This window comes from Anoplolepis gracilipes, chromosome 2, assembly GCF_047496725.1.
Source record: "Anoplolepis gracilipes chromosome 2, ASM4749672v1, whole genome shotgun sequence".
NCBI lineage: Eukaryota > Metazoa > Arthropoda > Insecta > Hymenoptera > Formicidae > Anoplolepis > Anoplolepis gracilipes.
This window is the reverse complement of record NC_132971.1, coordinates 8,381,721-8,401,340: the sequence shown is the minus strand read 5'-3', so window position 1 is coordinate 8,401,340 and position 19,620 is coordinate 8,381,721. Positions and strand designations below refer to the sequence as shown.

General features: G+C 36.6%; 1 protein-coding gene across 9 annotated transcripts in view; it reads right to left on the bottom strand.

Annotated features, from left to right (window-relative positions):
* Positions 1–18,010, bottom strand: part of 5-ht1 (serotonin receptor) — a 123,098-nt gene extending 105,088 nt beyond the window's left edge. The window contains exons 1-2 of one of the 9 annotated variants that reach the window (XM_072887307.1): positions 17,957–18,010; positions 12,588–12,838 (exon numbers count right to left, since the gene is read on the bottom strand). The gene's annotated coding sequence lies outside the window, so the exon portion shown is untranslated. Of the gene's footprint in view, positions 1–12,587 lie in introns of all 9 variants that reach the window. The other 8 variants (XM_072887308.1, XM_072887301.1, XM_072887300.1 and 5 more) reach the window with 8 other exon arrangements.
* Between the last annotated feature and the right edge of the window lie 1,610 nt (positions 18,011–19,620).

Sequence of the window (19,620 nt, the reverse complement as noted above, 5' to 3'; positions counted from 1 at the left end):
TAAAATTTATTAATATTTATTAATGTTAAAGTTTATGATATATTACATATGTAACGAAAGTTTTTTTCAGTAGTCGAAATTTTTAAAATACTTACAATCAGCTTAATAGACAGAAATTTATATATTGTATATAAATTTTCTAAACATACAAATATACATACACGAGTATTATTTAATATTGTGTGTATGACATATGTAAATAAGCGATATGTCTTTTTTTATCGGTCACAGAGACTATTAAATTCAAGTTACTTAAAAAGTTGCAGCAGGCAACACGTGTTTTCGCCGATCGATGATGACTTTAAAATGCGACAGTATACGTTATGCACATGTATATGCAACAATCTTCAAATCTTATCACCGGAAAGTATGTGTCTCTGTCATGTAACGACAGGTCAATAAACTATCTATATCGGTTTCCCTTAAAGGAAATAAAAGTGACTCGTTGCAAACTTGGGGCGACAGATAAAGCTTCGTCATACTGTCGCATCCAGATCGGCAAGTTCTAGGAGAAAATTCAAGAAAATATACGAATGAAGTTGTTATCTTCGTATACGAGAGAGATCTACGGAGACATGTCGGATTAACCCGCTTCAGTGCGCAGCTTTCGTTCTCTTTAATAAATGACATTAGAATTTACAATAAAAGGATAAAAATACGACACGGAGAATTGTGCTGAAAGTAATTAAAAAATCCACGATCATTAAAACAAACGACCGCAAAATTAATGGTCCAAGTTGAGACGCGAATGTTATTTTAACGTAAAAATAATTCGCCATTATATAGAAAGAACTGATTAATCACCTAGGATATTTGTACTGCGCAGGAAAAATGAGCCGCAAGAAGTTTATTCTGATAAATGGTTCTTGAACAGTTTTTATAAAAAAGAAATATGATAAAAATTTAAAATATATGTAACATTATACATATATAATCGTATCGTACGATATATTATACATAGATATATTTAAAAAACATTTCATTATCTATACCTGTTACATTTCTATAAGTCTTGGGATTATAAATATACTAAATATATTAAAGTTGATAGTATAAATCTAATTTAATATATATATAAAAAGATAAGTTAGATTACTATAATTTAGATAAATATTCTTCTATTGAATTAATATAAATTACGTTTTCTGCGAGAAGAAATTTAGCCGTGTACGTCGTTTCGAAATTCGAAATTAATGGCTCGAGCGGAGCGTCCTATAAATTTTCTTCGACATACGTCGTGTCTCGACGATCTCGCTAAAAAGTGCCGTTCTCCGAAACGCTCGCGACACAGTTTTGCTGCCGTGTATCGTCGAAGATGTAAGTTTCTCTCGTTCCGCCTAGTAAGCGATATCTAAAACGCCCCTCCCGGATTTGCCTCAACGAGAATATGAAACGACACAGTCGTCACGATTTACGTTCCGAAGGAATCTCGCCTTTGCAAAAGAGGAAAAGAGGGAAAGAGAGAGAGAGAGAGAAAGAGAGAGAGAGAGAGAGAGAGAGAGAGAGGGAGAGAGGGAGAAAGAGCAAAATGAGATAGCAAGATACGTGCAATGAGCGCAGTAAATTCTGTATCGGTAAAGAGGTCTTTGAAAGCCCGATAATAAATTGTCTATAACGGTCGATGCGACGTCACGTTGCAGGTGACATCGACCCACATGTTACCGGCAAATCGATTTTCCGAAAGCACTGCCCTGTCAAATTGCGCGAGTGACGTAACGGTGCATTTAACTCTCCTCCCCCGTAGATGATCGATGAACGCATTCGGACACATCTCGTAAACGCGCGGCCGAAATTGCAGCGCCGAAAATTCGCGAGGCTTCCCGATCGGCTCATCGCAACTGTACGAATGAAAAAAAAAAGTAGATTATTTTGTCGCAAAGTGACGTTAATTAAAATACGCTTCAACGTCACGACTATCTGCGACGCTGACGTTCTCACGGATTATTCTAAAAATTCAAATGTACGTTTATTGATAAAGTGTGTCATAATAGTAATGCAGCAACAATATGTAGCGATGGTGTCTTTTTTATTAGCGAAACATGCATTATACATCTATGTATAAAATATTTTTATCGCATGTTCCAACTACTTTATTTAAAAAAAATACGCATTAATAATTATTACTCCTTTTTTATTATTATTACATTAATTTTGTTTAATTTTTTTCTTAATCTATTTATTTATATTTATGGATAACTTAATTTTATTTTACTTGAAAAAAAATAAAATAACATGAGATTAATTAATCAATAAATATTTTATCGTGAAACAGAAAATTTTTTATATAAATTATTTCAAAATTAATTAATACACAATGGATGATTATTAAAAAATATTTGAAATTTTGACAGAAAAAATAATTTTTCATAAAACAGATAATGGCATGAGCCGCTTTGTGTATTGACGAATGTCATTATTTTTCAAGCAATCGCGACAAATATTAAGAGAAAATGCAATTATTTTCTGCAAACAATTAGTAAATATTAATTAGTACGATCAATTAACTGCACGATTAAAAATTTGTAAGTGTATCAAAGTGGAAGTTGTTTACCGAGACAAATATTGGCCGTATTTTGCTTATATATATAAAATAAAAATCGAAGCTGTAGGCTCAATGGGATTTGTAAATTATTATCATTTTGTTTGTATTTACAACGATATATTTTTGCTTAATGCTGTTTCTTGGAGCATGTTTATGTATATCGTATATCTTCTTATATCGAGGAAATAAATGCAATGTAAAAATAAAAAATTTTCAATTATATACAATAAATTACAAATTACATTATATTATCAAATTATATAATGTAACACCAAATACACACTGCATTATCGGTTTTCAATGTTTTTCGGGTCGTTTGTCTTGTTTTTTCAATATGCCAATTTCCCACTTATAAATATCATCGAAGGTCGTATGCCAATTTAGAACTCTCATTAAACATTGCTGGACATTGCTCAAAAGCTCTATTCCAAACGGTTCAGCATCAATATTTGTTAAAGATCGGTTGATTGCTTGACAAAGATCGGGATTGTCATCCTGTATCTCTTATTCCATACACTGTACACTAATGATGTTACTATGTCATGCGTAGATAAAAGAATACAGTTTCTTGTTTTCCTATACTTTGAAGACTTATATTTTTCTTGAACAGACAATTAGGATAACTTGTATGATTTTTGCAAGAAGTTAACTTCCATTTTTAAAATTGTTCAGATGATTGGAAATGAATACTCTTCTTTTTTATCGCCTCTAGCCCTATATCTAGTCTATATCTCTATATCATAACAAATCACGTCTAAGTAAATTTGAGTCATTCTGAAATCTAAATGTTTCGTAAAAGTCGGGGGGCGTCAATCGCATCGATTAATTCTGTTTTATTTTTTTCGTTTCAGACTTAACTGTTGCTCAAAATTATTTTGTTGACTCAAAGTGCGAATTCTCGTACTAAACGGTATATTACTTCGCGATTGCGGAATTCGAGAGTGCCATGCAAAGTGTCGCGCGTAGTGCGACGGGAGTGTCAATGTGTCGCGCGTGTGAGTCAACGGATAACCCTAATAATCTGAGAGGAGGAGCAAGCCTAGGAGGCATCAGGCGCCGGCGGCAACTCTGGGGTAAGTAACTTATTATTAATAAATTAGTCATGTATGTGCGATTTGAATTAATCGAGTAATTTAATTTATATATATAGATAATTTAAACAAGATAGATAGATAGAGAGACAGAGAGAGAGAGAGAGAATTATAGAAAGACTTTTATAAAAGCTACAACTTTGTAAAAGTTTTTATTGTTACAGGATTATAAAGCTTTTATTTAGAGTTATTAGAGAATTATTAGTATTTTCCACATTAAAAAATTATTTAATTAAATATCTGCTTATTATTGTGCGTATAAATATAAACATAATTTAATACGTACAAAAATAATTTTTTGAAATATTAATTATTTCGGATGTTACTATAATTTAGATCTAATATTTGTATTTAACAGATTAATGTAATTTCAATGTTATACTCCGCTTGCGCATCGATCGGTGAGTGACAAACTTTTATTTTATGTAAAAAACGCCAAGTACATCTAAATATCAATTTTTTACTTTGAAAATTTTCATTAGTTACAAGTTTCAAGTTTTTTTTTATATACTTAGCATGTGCTTTTCACTTTTTTTTAGAAAAATATTTTATTTTGTATACTATGTAAGAAAATACACAGTATTTTTCTCTTAATTAAACATTTATTCTATTCTAAATTTACGTTATTATTTGCGATAAACAATTACAATATATTTTAATTATTTTTATATAAAAATATTTATTAATTTATTATATAAAATATATTTTATTTATCAATATTATAAATAGCATTTTGTTATTAACGAGATATTATTTTTTGTATTATTTTTGTAAAAAACACACATTTTTTTGTGCTATACTTTTACACAGTTTAGTCATACAAAATTGCGTAGTACCTCAATTAACAAATAAAATGCATCGATTTTATATGCAATTATTGAAAAAATATAACTCGTGAAATTATCATAGTTAACAGAAATTCTAAATCTATCAATTGCGTATATTCATGATGGAAAACGGGCACGTATACGCTTACATATGCAACACATGTCTGACGTGTATGCACATACGTTTTAGATGTATAATTATTTTTTCTGTACATATAATACAATTTCAATCAAATTTAAAAACTCAGCATCGCGATGCGTTGTTGTATTCAACTACTTTTTTTCTATAAATCTAGATTAGCCTTATTAGTTTTCAAAGACGGATTTATCCTTCTCAAATGGCGACAAGGGCCGCCGGTTGATACTCGGCGTTATATCACTCGGACGTCGCCCTCGAAAAAAAAAAGGTCGACGCGCTAAACTCACTCTTCTCTTTAATCTTGCGCGCGTCTGTCGGCCGCCGGTTTTCTTAGCGAAAGCAATCGGAAACGTGTCATTAAAATGACATGACCCGGCGCCGAAGACACTGTGGGTGAAGAGAGGTATTCTCTCAGGAGATAAGCAGACCGAGAACAAGACTTTTAAGTCCTACGGGGAAGATACAAGGGAGAGAGAGCGAACAGTGTAACAACTTGGGGGGAAAGTTATTCCGTCGGCGCCGGCGAATCTCTAATGAACTTCGAACTTTAATGATGGAGGCTGCTAAATCCCCGTCTCACTTCCGATACAGATGCGATCGACTGTGTCTGAGTGCGAACTTAAAAATTGACGTTTTAAAGCCACTCGTAATTCACTTTTTTAGGAAGTGATGTTAAGGGACCTGATGAATTATGTACGGATGTAAAGGTTTAAAACTTATGCTTAATACTTTTTAAATATATCTTTCGAAGAGATTTGTGCTTTTAATACTTATCAATACTTATTTTTTGAAAATGTATTTGATAATTATTTAATATGATTATTTAACTAAAGAAAGAGAGAGAAGGATTAATATTATAAATGATGCATATGTAAATAAAACTACAGGTTAAAGTAATTTTGAAAAATTGAGTAATTTAGATTTTTTTAACGAAATTGAAAATTTTATAACGTGTAACGTTTTGATAACACATTCACATTTTATATAATATATTTGAAAAGAAAAACTTTAAAAAACACACATAAAATATATACCTGTATTATTCTCGCTAACATTTTAGAAAATATGACTGAAATAATAATTATAATATTGACAATGCAACGTTAACAACATTAATATCAGTGACGTCAAAACAAACGGCACGACCATGACCGAATTACACTGCTAGAATCCATTTAGACGAGTCCCATTTTACAATACGTCATAACGGCGGCTTACACGTGCGCACTCATGATTTACTCCTAACTCAAAGTTGACAAAAAAAACGGCGTTAATTCCTCTGATGGAAAAAAAACACGTCCAATTGTCGCGCCGTGGTTGCGCGCGAACGACGTGATTAGTTTTATCAATTAACGATCCCGGCGCGCCATCTCGACGCTCTTTTTTTGCGGATTTTACAAGCCGAGCATCCATAACGAAATACACACGCTGCTCGTTCGACTGCGATGACAATGGCAAACGCGATCGCAAACGGGAAAATTATCGCTCGTAATTCGTCGTCGCGCCGTGCGTCGCGATAATTCGCGTCAAATCTTTCTTCTACGCTAATTAAAATTGCTCGTGACCAGCAATACGTTCTCGTCGGGCATGCTTTTACTGCCGGAGATTATTATATCCTAGTTTCGAGCTAAAGCTCCGTGAGTGTATTACAAATTATACACGGTATCTGGAAAATATCTCTGATTAGACTTGTACAATAGTTTTAAAACACTTCGTGAAAAAAATAAGATATATAACGAGACTTGCGGAAAATTAATTTGCAAGAAGTAGTTTTCATATTTTGCAATGTATGATTTTTAAGCGCGTTTTAAATATTATTTATATTTGTTGTATAAAAAATATAATGTATTAATTATCTATAAAATTATATATAATGAATATATAAATAATATAGGTAAATATTTATATTTATTGTATTAATATCTGTTTATACAATTTGATGAAAATTTAATAATTTTTGCAAGAATAAGTTTACATGAGAATATTTTCCAGTGTATTATTTTGGCACACATTTTCCACTTCTCTTTCGTGCGTCTAATTAATAAAATATTTCATATTGAAATTTATGTACTTGTGAAAGAAAAATGATGCGATAAAACGATATAAAGTTGATTTAAATTTGATATACGTCCCATTTGGACTTGCCTGGAGCGTGAGAATCAAACAATACCTACACGTCCGTCGGGAATACATCGGCGGAAAGCGTGGAAAACTGATCGATGCAATATGAAACCGCACACGGCAAAGTTTTACGCGACGTTTTAGAAGATTTTCACGCTGCGCGCGATGCGATGAAGTTATGGAAAATCTAACTCTGCGAATTCACGCGGGTCGCACCGGAAGAGCACGTTAAGGTATATCACACGACATATCTCCTGGGTCGCATTCGCGTGTCGACACATGGTACACTCTCTGCCGTTTCTACCTTTGCTATTTTTATTGGCGAATGTGTCAGGCGGGCGCGCACGCGCGCGCGCACGTGCCAGCACACGAGCTTCATCCCCTTATGATTCAAGTCGTAAAGCCTGGATGACAATCTTGAATATATATGCGTTCACACACACACACACACACACACATATATAAATGCCACACAATACGAGCGGTATATTCTCTCGCTGTTCGCGGCCACATCTTGAATCCCGACCGCGAATATCTAATATAACCGCATAATATGAATGCATTAATATTGTATTGTAATAAATGGATCGAGACTGTGGTAGCTTTGCTTAATAAATGTAATGGTATTTATGCATTAAAATATTATATTTTATCTTCCTCGGAATAAAATCAATTTTACATCGCAGGCAGAATTATGACCGATTAATAATGAAACTCTTTAATAATGAATATTCTTAAAATTTGTCATGAATACGCAATGAGTTGCGTAAAAATTGAAGCATAATATTAAGTTTAACGCGAAATTTATAATGAAGCGAGTAATTACTTTTATTTATGTATGTTTTACGATATGAAATTATCGGTATTCTTAAAAAATTTAGGCCAAACTTTTTGAAGTAAATTAATAACAGAATTAATAATAACACAATTAATAACAAGTTATCTCATGGAAATAACATTACCTTTATACATTTTCTCTTTTGAGGCGAGGAATCTCTGTAAAGTTGGAAAATATTTTTACATCTTTACAAAGATAAATCGTGAATTTATTAATACATTCTTTAATACCATTTCGCGTAGTTTGTTCTTTTCAAATTAATTCACGCTGAAGATGTTTGCCGCATCATTATTAAATGTAACGCTTTCCTGCTGCATTCTCATTTATTTCAATAATAATGAAATATACGCAACGGTCGGTTATTAAAATACGAGCATGAGAGTTTTGCGTAGAAACTAATATCTACACAAAACGGACGCCTCGTAATTATCGGTTAAATATTCATTAAATTATAAATAACAACCTAAAGCATTATAACACATCGATTAATAACGAAGAATTGTAAGTAAAGGCGGCAACGACGACGGCTCATTCTTGTAAAGTTACGGTAAGCTTGATAAAGTCTCATCGTGTTTTCTATATCGGTGTACTATCCAGACTAGAGGACGGAGCTCTTCCCAAGATTAAAAATCTCATAGTACTCGAAGGACCGTGGTATATACTTTACATCGCTTTACACGAAATAGAAAAGGCAACATCTTGTGCGTCGCTTACTCTCTCTTTCTCTCTGTGTGTGACGCGTGTTCTCCATTCGGTTATATTCAATTGAATCGGGTCGGTATGTTGTCGTACAGACCGTTCGAGTGTGACCCGAGGGTTCCGAAGATCCCCCCAAGTTAGAATGTACAAGTAGATGAAATGAGACAGGTGAAGTGCTTTTCCCGTTTAGAGAGACCGGATTTGTGCTGCGAGCTGAAAGAAGGATATTATTCAATTTGCAGAGCAATGCAATAAATTCGTCCTTTTCCGCATATATAAAAATAATTAATTCATGAGTGTCACGTGGAGTTCCTCTTAAGAGATTTATTGTCAGGGATGAAAGTCGAAGAGCATAATAATGTAGGGCAGGAGAATATTATTTATGGAGGGTTGCTGTGCGCCGACAACACAAGCACGCGAACGTAATGTAGTGGAATATAGAAAAACAAGTATATTTTCAACGTTATCGGGTAATATTAATTTGAAATCGTATTTCTCTCTCTCTCTCTCTCTCTCTCTCTCTCTCCCTCTCTCTTTCCTTTGTATAAATTCTCTTAAATTATAACAGTAATAGCCGAGAATTCAAAACCAGTAAGAAGACATATTTAGATCAAACGGCGATATTTCACATTCCGTTCGTGCGAGAAATTCGAAAATTACCTTGTCAAGAAATAGAAATAAGATCAGGATACGAAAGATTCAATTTGCAGCCGGAACGCCTCACTCACTTTGTACAATCCCCCGGATCCGGCGAATGATCGAAGCGGATGGAAAAAGACCTCGGCTCTTCTCGTTAATTAAGTTACTAGATGCGCTTCTGGCCAATCTGGCTCGCGTCCCTTTCTCTCCTCCGCCCGAAACCGGAAACGAGCTGCCGCGGATTATTTCCGTGAGATGAAATGTAGGGCGAAACGTTAATATATAATGGGCGGAGTTTGGTAACGCGACGAACCACCGTTGAAATAAACATCAATCAACACCGATTATTAACCCCTTGAAATAAAGATGACGTAGTGCTGATGACTTGCGCACGTGATAACGACATGATCTTCGGTTTTGTATTTTTAACCAACAGTCGAAGCGCGCTCTCTCGTCGCGCGATACTTGATGAAAGAAAATTAATGAACGGTCGGTATAAATAATCTCTCTTTTTTCATCTACCCCATGTGGAGCATCGACGTCACGAGATGCTCCTGTAATTTTAAATCGCTCAGTTTGGTTTGTAAATGCAGCGCGACGTTTCCCAGGAGCGCAAATTCAATCGTCACGTGCGACGGAGATCGTCGCGGTAAAATTTCCGGAAAAATTCTGGAACTCCCCCTCGTTCGACCTCATTCCCTCGTGAAAACCGACCGCCTCTATAAATGCAATAAGCCGTCGCGTCTGAATTATTCCACGCCTTATGCAGGAGAGGCGTAGTGATTTAAGATCGAAAAAAGGGTGCGGCTAAAAATAACGTAGCGTATCGTAGCAACGAAGGTCGGATGCGATGAAATCTTTACCACGTTGTCTGCGACACGCTTTAAACAAACGGCGACAAAGTTCGAAAGATAACTAAGAGTAAATATAAAATCGTTCAACGCGATTGAATAATTCCTCCAGTGTGCGAGAAAAATATTTCTTTTTCTTTTCTTTTTTTTTTTTTTTTTTTTTTTCTTTTTCCAAAGACGAGATCTGTGAGTTTTTTTTCTGCAATGTAAAACCGATGTAATTTGCAAAGCGACTTTCCGAGTTGTTTCAAAGAATTGACGTAATTATATTGCTCTCTTGAGAATCGGACCGATTAAAATGTAAATTAGCCGTACCGCGTGCGGATCCGTGAATTGCTCGATTTCTCCCTTTAAAGGGAACACTTAGGGCCGACCGGCTGTAAAAGTGAATGGGGCAATCGTTAGTACTTCTGGTTACTCCTCCGTAACTGCGGACTTCCCGAATGTACGATGTATATTCAACAAGTTCCGCATTTCCCGTTGCAACAACAGCAGTAAGCATCGCTATAGCTGCGGAGTTATAGCGTTACCTGGATTAGTGTGAGATTTATGCCCAGTCAGATTAATACCAAAAGCTGCCCGGAACGGATAAGCTTTGCACCTCTACGTCACGGGAGAGATACTTCAGCCGAGATACATTTGTACCGCGTTGCATGTGGAAAAACTGGATTTCGAAGCGTGAGGAAGATTCAGGAAGTTTATTTTTCGCGTCCCCGAAAATTTCCTGGCGCGCGAAATTTTCCGCGCGTGAAAAATCTTTTCGACGTTGACATCGTGAGAAATCATTTATTACAGATTATTAACATTATTATTTGCGTATTTTATATAAAAACGTATTTCATTATCTTTTTATAATTAATAATATATACGCATATATGTATACGTATGTGTGTAATAAAAGAAATATATCAAACATAATGAAAGTACATTTACATATTTCAGGTATCAGGAAACGCATTACTTTTTATTTTTATGCAAATATTCTAATTCGTTGAATATATTCAAGATTACGTGTAATTATAGTAATTATACGTATAGCGTGAAAAGGAAAATTTTTCTCACAAATACAAAGTTAATAAGGTACTGAAATATGCGAACATAGGGTAAACCTTTATATTTAACGAGATCGCGCGCTCGGTTATTGGCTTATCTGCTCACAATCCTGTTATCATTTATTAACTGTACGCAGAGTTTCCCCGGTGTAGCGACACGGCGAGATCGGCAGAAAGTCAAATATGATTTAATGTAAATGATTCGATCGTTAATGCACTTGTGTTAGGTGAACGATACATATATCGGCTTCCAGTTTAATGCAAGAATTGCACGCTGCGCTCGCAAAGATACATATGGACGATCCTTATGCATAAGCGAACAGCTGCGAGAGAATACGATATTGGCATTAGAAGGTACTGTTTGTTTCTACGTTGTTGGAATATCGAAGTTGGTGAAAATTGAGAGATCGAGTATATGATCGCGGTTTAGTTCCAATCGAACTTGCACACCGCGCGGTTTAACGTAACGCGGCCGCGATCGCGTAATTTTCCATCCGTAATCGAGAACGGAACACGAGCGGAAGATATTTGCGTGACGCATTGTCGAAATAATAATCCCAAAATTATATCATGCGGTATTTCATTGTCAAAGTGAATTAAAGAAGACTATTTGTGTAAGCCAGACTTAAGCCTGATCGCCGTTGGCGGAATTTTTTTCGCGTTGCGATTAATAAGAGTTCTGCGTTGAAATATTAAGATGACATTTGTACGATTTGTATTAAATCTGCCAACAATGATAGTGAAATAGTAAATGATGTAACAATTATTAATAAGCTCGTTTGTTAAACAATATTAAGAAATTAAGTAATAGGCTTTAACGAACAGGTTAATTAATTTTACAAATTAATGTATTTATAATAATATAAATTGAAAAAGATACCTATATTACTTAATTTCTTAATAATTATAGTGAATTTTGAAAATCATGGAAAATGATTACGTTTGTAATTATGTCAAGTCATATCACGTCGACTCGATCAGAGATATATCTGTGGATCGCGGGGTTGCGATGTTATCGAACGTTTATTTTTGCCGCAAAATATGGCATAAGCGAAATTTAAACTGCACGCTGAACAAGTCACACGTGACGATTGACATTTGATCAGTTTTCCCTTCCGCGTCGCTAATAAAATCCGTCATCTCCCATCAGTGAATGCAACATTCGTTATCACCGATGCCACCGTTATCACTGGCACAATGACGGGCAGCAGCGTGCTGTTGTAAATAATAATTATCAATCCCATTGCGCTCCTATTCGCGGCCTCGACATTCAAATAATATTAAATGCATAATTACACAACTGTCATTACAGCATGGGGTTTCGAAAGTATCGCCGGTTAGCTGTTATATTGTGGCAACGATCGAATCAAATCCGCCATTAAATTGCAGACGTGATTGGAAATTTTATCGGTGCGGTCGCGCATTTCGCGTAAAATCATATGAAATTTATAATATTACACATGATTATTACCACTCTCACGCTTATCTCGAAATAATCTACTACTTTCATTATCACGTGAGATAGAATTGAGAATATAAAAGACAGACATGCGATTTTGCGATCATTTCAAGAAAGTATCAAAATTTTACGAGTTTGTAGCGTTACTGGTTATACTCATATAATTCACGCGCGTTTATATCGTAGTGAAAATTTTTATCTGTCTATATAATATTAATTCTGTCGGGCGCGTATATTTCAAGGTTTTAGAGAAATAACGGATATCTCGTACTCTCTTTTATCTTCTCCTGTATTACAAGTCTTACAAAACGAGAAGGTGGGGGACCTACCTGATGATCCACGGCGCAACTTATTTCACTGTGTGCTGGAAATTTATCACAAAACTGTCTACAACGTTAACGGCACTGGGATGTAAGATACCAGACGATGGGTTTGTCGTAAAGACGATGACGTGCCCGATGTTTTTCGCGACGATGATTTTCAACGAGTTCTTTCGTACCTTGATAAGTCTCGCCGATGTAGCAGATGATTAAACCGTTCAATCATTACTGTGGAAGAGGAAGGGCCGCGTGCGTGCGCGCTGTTGGGTTTATAATGTTTTTATCGCTTTATAGCCAACGTGATTTGGACCGGACATGCATTATCAACGAGAGATAGATAGGTGGATAGATAGATATATAGATAGAAAGGGAGAGAGAGAGAGAGAGAAGAGGGAAGAGAGATACCTGCCGGAAATCGCATTAGCGGCCATTTATTTCTAACGAATACCCAATTACGTCGGTCGATAATGTACAACCGCACTCGCCAGTTGACGTAATTTCAGTTAAGCGCCGCTGCGAGAGAAAAGGGCGGGTCCGGGAAATCTTTAATCTCCGCGGTCGGCTTTCCAATTAGTCGTCGTTCCTCTTTCCTTCTCCCCCTGTCGTTCTTTTGATATCGGAATGCGAGAGAAAATAAGAAAAAGAAAATAATATATATATAGAAAAAAATACGACGATTCTCGAATGTTCAAAAATCGCTAACCCGACAATTTCTAATAAAGTTCCACGTGTCTTCAAATATGTCTGCTGTAATAGATTTAAAAGAACATCGTGTTAGAGACACAGTTGTAATAAGAAGACTTTTATTTGGTGACGTGCTCTCGAAGGAAGAAGGACGATCCGTGTTAATGACTCTTCCGGAAATTGCCGACATCGTGCCGAACTACTGAAGGAAAATTAAATGGTTGGCCAGTTGGGCCGACGTTTTTCGGAACGGAACAAACAAAGCGTAAGAAAACCGATTCTTGGATGATCGTCTTTATACGACAGGGAACCAGTTTCCGACGTCATTGTGCAACAAGGTCTCGAAAGCTGTCTAAGACAAGCAATAAAGGCAGCTTTACAAGAGTTAGAAATCGGGAAAATGTCCAAGAGACATATTTAAAGGAGGGAGCGACAAACAATTGTTACTTATAATTAATTAAGAGGAGAAATATAAAGAATCTGGTTAATAATTATAATAATGTCACAATTTTTTTTTTCAATTTTCAAACATTTCTTTGTACATGTAAGACGACGAGAATAAATAAAAAAAAAAAAAAAAAAAACAAATTATATTTTCACAATCGTCAATCATTTTTATAATTATTTATCCTAAATTAAAGTGTAACTAAGAGATAAAAAAAATATATAATAATTTTTATCTTACAGTTTCTACTTGATATCGGAATTTATAATAATCTCGAATATAAAGAGATGATACTGTTTTTTTAACTTTATAAAGTTCGATAGTTAACTTTTTAAAGAATCGATTGCAAAAATTTTCAAGTATCTGCAGCTAAAACTCGTTGGAAAAATCCTCGCATCCAGGATGCCTGGAGGATATATACGCGTTAGATTCTCTCACTCGAAGAGGTTCGTAATTCCCGAGTTCTCATAGCTTTTCGGAATGTCCGCCGCGGTTGGAAAAACGTCACAAATCAGCGGCAGGTTCTCAGTAAGAAGAATTCGAATTAAATCTACCCGAAGGAACATGTAATTCTCATATCTCTTTATTTTTTGGAAATTAAAAGATTATTTTCAAATAAACTTTTAAGTAACTTTTCATGATAAGGAATGTAAACCATCTTTGCATGTATAAAAATTAAAGCGAATATCAGTAATTTTAATTTTCGCAAATTATACAAATTTTTATAACGTTCACAAATATAAAAATTCTGCAAAGAATAAAATATATTTTTTTAGAATATTAAAATTAATTAAATAAGAGGTTTACATAATATTAATTAATATGCAAAAACAGAAGGCCAATAAAAACTTGACGGTAATTGGTATAAATTTTTAGTTTTTTGTAAGTTACATTATGTGCTAGAATTACAATGACAAAATGAGAAGATGGTTTATCATAAATCATTTGCTAATTACATGCTAAAAAAAATATAATTTTATAATATTAAACCTTATTGATAATAAAACAGTAATTATATATTTTTTTAATGGATGCGTGTGTGTGAGAGCAAGGAAGGTGATAATGAGAAAATCACGAAATAACAAAAAGTTTCAACAAACTTAGGCTGACTTAATTTACTTTATAACTACAATTTTTCTCATAGCTTTTTCCGGAGCGCTTTAAAGGAAATTTACAACAGAGCCGCTCTAAACGATAGAAAAATTAGTTTCACCCGATGAAGTAGTGACTGTTTGAGATTTTATTGTTCGCCGAAATCCATTCGCAATAAATGATGTTACAAATCGGCAACAGGACGCGGAAGAAATACGGGTGTTACAGTAGAACGTAAGCAATTCGTAACTATTTAACTCGCGCAGTTTGCCGGGACGCAAGAAGCGGCCAACAAAAGTTTGCAATGTTGCAAAGTTAGGAGTGAGATATACTCAAAGCGACGTCGGAGAACTTATTTTTCTTAATTTCGTGGCATAGTCGTCATTAAAAAGGGAAGGTTCATTTATTACAGGCGGAACCTCGGTAGTGGAAGCGTAACTTCAATCCGCAGAACAATCGAAACTCGATGGAAAGAAAGTCTTATTTAGTTCTCATTTGTTGAAAACCGGAGAAAATAAGATCTCGAGTAATCTAAATTCTCGTGAAAAATATTTAGAACAAAGTTTGAAGTAAGCTCTTATTATACGTCTATCTTAATGCGTTCCAAATCAAACAATAAACATTTTTTAAATCTACTTAAAAGAAAGAAAAGTATTAAATTAAATCTCGTCGTTGCTGATCTGTAACTACACTTAATCCCTTAACTTCATCAAACTCGGTCAAGAAATCTGCGTTAGCTCGACGGCAGAATTTTAAGCAGTGGAAAACGACGGTCACGGTCAGACCGAAGCGGTCTGTAACTACTTAATCTCGCGGCGAGCATTCGGTATTTCACGTTCCGCCGGGGAATGCGTGATCTGTTGACAGGAATGAGTCGAAAAGTGCAGACCTCGAGTAACACGATAATTGGTTAATACCTGCCTCTTCTCGGATTCGAGAGGACCGGCGAAACCGCAAGAAGCTTCCGTTCGTATTTACTCGATCAATTTATCACGATTCACTTGTGAAATCGAGTGTTAATTTCGAGAGTGCTCGCGTTTTCTGTCTTTTTAATAAATAAAGGCCTTCATGAGTACGGACTTTTAGCCCTCTCGGAGCTGGTAGGGGACAACTGAGAAAAATTCAATTTGTCATCCCTCCGCGTCTCGTCCTGCAAAATCGAATTCTTCCCTATGTGTGAGAAAGAGAGAATTCAAGACGCGAGCGCAATTGAAATTGCGTGTTAACAATTTTTATCGAGATGTTATTTCGCGTCGTAGATCATTCAAATATTAAACTTAACGAAAATTTCAATGATGCTTCCTGTCTTTCTATAGTTTTAGGCGACAGCAATCGAAATGGTCAATTTCAATTAACGTACATGAGACATTATTTCTCTCTCTCTCTCTCTCTCTCTCTCTTTCTCTCTTTTTCATTCAATTAAATCTTCTTATCATTAAACACTTCCATTCTTCAATTATGCACCGATAGTCACGATCGAGGCTGCAAAACAATGAGAATTATCCAATGCGAAGGGAAAACTTTATTTCCGGTATAATCTCCATTCGTGGATTATATCTTACAATCGATTCGATCTTTCGCGGGGAAAGATCGAAGTTTCGAGACTCCGAGAGAATGGTTCCGAACTTTTCAATTTGTCCGATATCCGGCGGCGATTGAGCTCGCTCAAAGATCAAGGAAGGTCGAAATCGTGCGAGAATTGGCGTGAGAAAGCGGGATAATCTCGGCGGCAAATATCGAAGGGGGTTGGTCGCGACAACTGTGTTTGTTCTGTAGCCGTCCTAAGCCGCAAATAACGAGGAAGGTCGGTCGGAGAATAGAACGGGATCCCGTATATATATTCTCCGATATTTCTGCTCTATCCTTTCTCTTTTCTCCCTTCTCGTGTGTCCATCTCTTCCTCTCTTCCTCCTCACTTTTCAGTAACAAACGCGCGTCGACGGCCGTTCGTTTTTATTGCCGTACCGGGCCGGGGGAGGCGGAGAATGCGAACGAAAAAAAAAGGGAATCTCCAAAAGCGAGCATGGCAATCTGCCATCGACGGTCGGTTCGAAGATTTAAAATTGCAATCGGCGCTCACTGCACGTTCGTTTGCCCGGGAGCAACAAGTTATACACCATAACCAGCAGCGCACAAAGAGAACGGCAAGGTGGACGGATGACCGTCTTTTTCGAGAGGGAATAAAGCCCGGCTCGTTCGATTAATGCCGAGCGTGGTTTTAATCGATCTCTTCTCGATTTGGTCTTTCTATAGATCGCGCACACTGGCTGTGATATAGAGTCTAATTTCGAGCGACTGTAAAATGGAAATATTCCCCGGAGAGCACTAATCCTCATGTCGCTCATGTACTCTCTCTATAACATGGATAGAGAGCAGAGTTGAAGGGTTGGTGTTGTATCAATCACGATGGGTCGTGCGGACCTATGGGTCGGTGATTGGCTATCTCTTTGTAGATTATAGTACTACCCATAATATGAACATGGAGAGAGAGGAGATTGACTTAACCGATGTCAGAGCCCTAAGCGACGTTACTACAACCGACCCTCAGTCAATCACAGTTTGCGTTAATCGACAGTGGTGAAACTAGCTCGTAGGAAATTTACCTCTAGGTCCTACTCATGTCCCACTCGTGAAAGTTTCATTTATGCGATCGAATAACAAAATACGATGCAATTTCAATTTACAATATTTTACAAAATTATATATATAAATATATGTAAAATATTATCAACTTACGACACTCACTCTTTTTTTTTTTTTTTAGATATAAGTATATATAAATTTTGGAAAATAAATATAAATCCGCCCGATTATAGATATAAATCGCAAATGCAAGCTTAAATTGGAAGAGCGACGGTGAGGGACAGGAGGAGCAAAAGTGAAACTTTGAAATAGCTTGGGCGTCGCGTTAATGCGATCGTAATCAATGACGCGCGTCCTGACGCACGCACGATGCCGAGGGAAAAACGCATCTCACGAGGATTCTTTCGCGGGGAAAGTGAAAAGCCGGGAGAGCTACCGATATATATATATATATATATTTGTCCACGCGACGAGGAAAAATTGCGTTTGCAAGTGCCAAGTTATCGAGCGCGTTAGTCAAATATTTATGCGAAATTCGCGCCGTCTGGATCACGATTTTTTGTTCGTTCGTTACCGATATGCCACTGTGGCGACGGCGAAGAGGGCGATCCGGTGGTCCGGAGTACCGTGCCAGTACTGGTACTGTAGAGTTTGTTATCGAGTAGCGCGGCGTCGCGCGCGCGCGAGTGTATGAGAGAGCGAGAGAGAGAGAGGGAGGGAGAGAGAGAGAGAGAGAGAGAGAGAGAGAGAGAGAGAGAGGGAGCCGGGGTGGTGGCAGCTCCGCTTGGCTGACAAGTAGATAGAAGCGGTATCACGCAAGCGCCGATTCAACCCTCTCCGTTCACGTCCCCTTTACGTCGAAGTATCCTGCCGCCCTTTCCCTCCCCCTCTGTACTACGCTCGCACGTCGCCCTCCAACCCTCATCCGTCCTCACCCTTCCCGTTCGCCCCTCCGCGTTTGGCTTTCTCTATATCTCCTCACCTCTCCCGATACCCTCGGGCGAGCGCGCCCTTCGACTTTTCCTCGCCTTTCCATCTTCTTCTGATCGCGCGAACGTTCTCGGAGATTCGATTTGCCATCTTCGCGCGCGCGAGAAATCACTGATCTCCGACGACCAAGCACGCCGCGACGACGACGACGACGACGACGACGACGACGACGACGACGACGATGACGATGACGACGACGACGACGATGACGACGACGACGACGACGACGGCGAGACGACTCGATTTTCGTGCCGGCGCGGCATTTCTCGCCGATGACATTCTCGCGATGTGCTTTAAATAATGAGCGTGTTTTTCAAGAGAGCTTTCCTATGAGAGCAGTTTACGAGTGCGATGTCTTGACTGTTGGCGATAAACCTTTGATGCGATTTCGTCATTTCCACGTCGCCCCTTTTCTCCTCTTTGGTTTACTTAGCGGTGGAAAAAAGATTCGTACGTTTGCGTGACAATCTTTTCTTCGGAACCTCAAGGAAATAATTTGATGTTGTATATTATGTAGAAGGGAAGATACATATGTATAATAAATAAAGAGCTAAAGAGATAAGTTATGTGATAAAGAACACGAAAAACAAGAAAGTATTAATTCGTATGATAAATTGCGTGCGCGATATGTAAATAATATAGAGTATTAAATAATATCTACAAAATTGAAGGAAATAGCCAATCGCGAAAACCAAACTTATAGAATTTATTAATTAACAAATATTAATAGAAAAAAATGTATATAGAAATTTTTTTTTTTTTGTAGAAGATTCCACTTTTCCACGACACTTTATGTACTTAAAAATATACAGAGTACGATCTTACGTTAAGAATGTAAGAGTGCAATTACTTGCTTATCGTTACTTCCTTGCTAACATTATTTTTTATGTTGATTCGTACTGCGATACTCGAGTAATTACAACGACGATTCATAGTGTCGCTTACTCTCCGTAAATCCCCGGTGTCCTTATCTGCTTCTGGAGAATTCCCTTTAATGTATGTCGGACGAGAAATTTGTGCGCAAAATACGGAGCGCAGGAACAGTTTTTTTTTTTTTTTTTTTTTGCAAGCAAAAAGATAATAGGCGAGTCAAGCGTATAATGAAGCAGCAACGTTAACTTTTCTCGCAACTTCTTAATTTTCTCTTTAACGAAAAAAGCGACAAGCAAGATGTAATAACAAGCAACCTATACTTTTACGCTAAAAAAACATAGGATCACGCAATCAGAGATTTATGTAGAATTAATT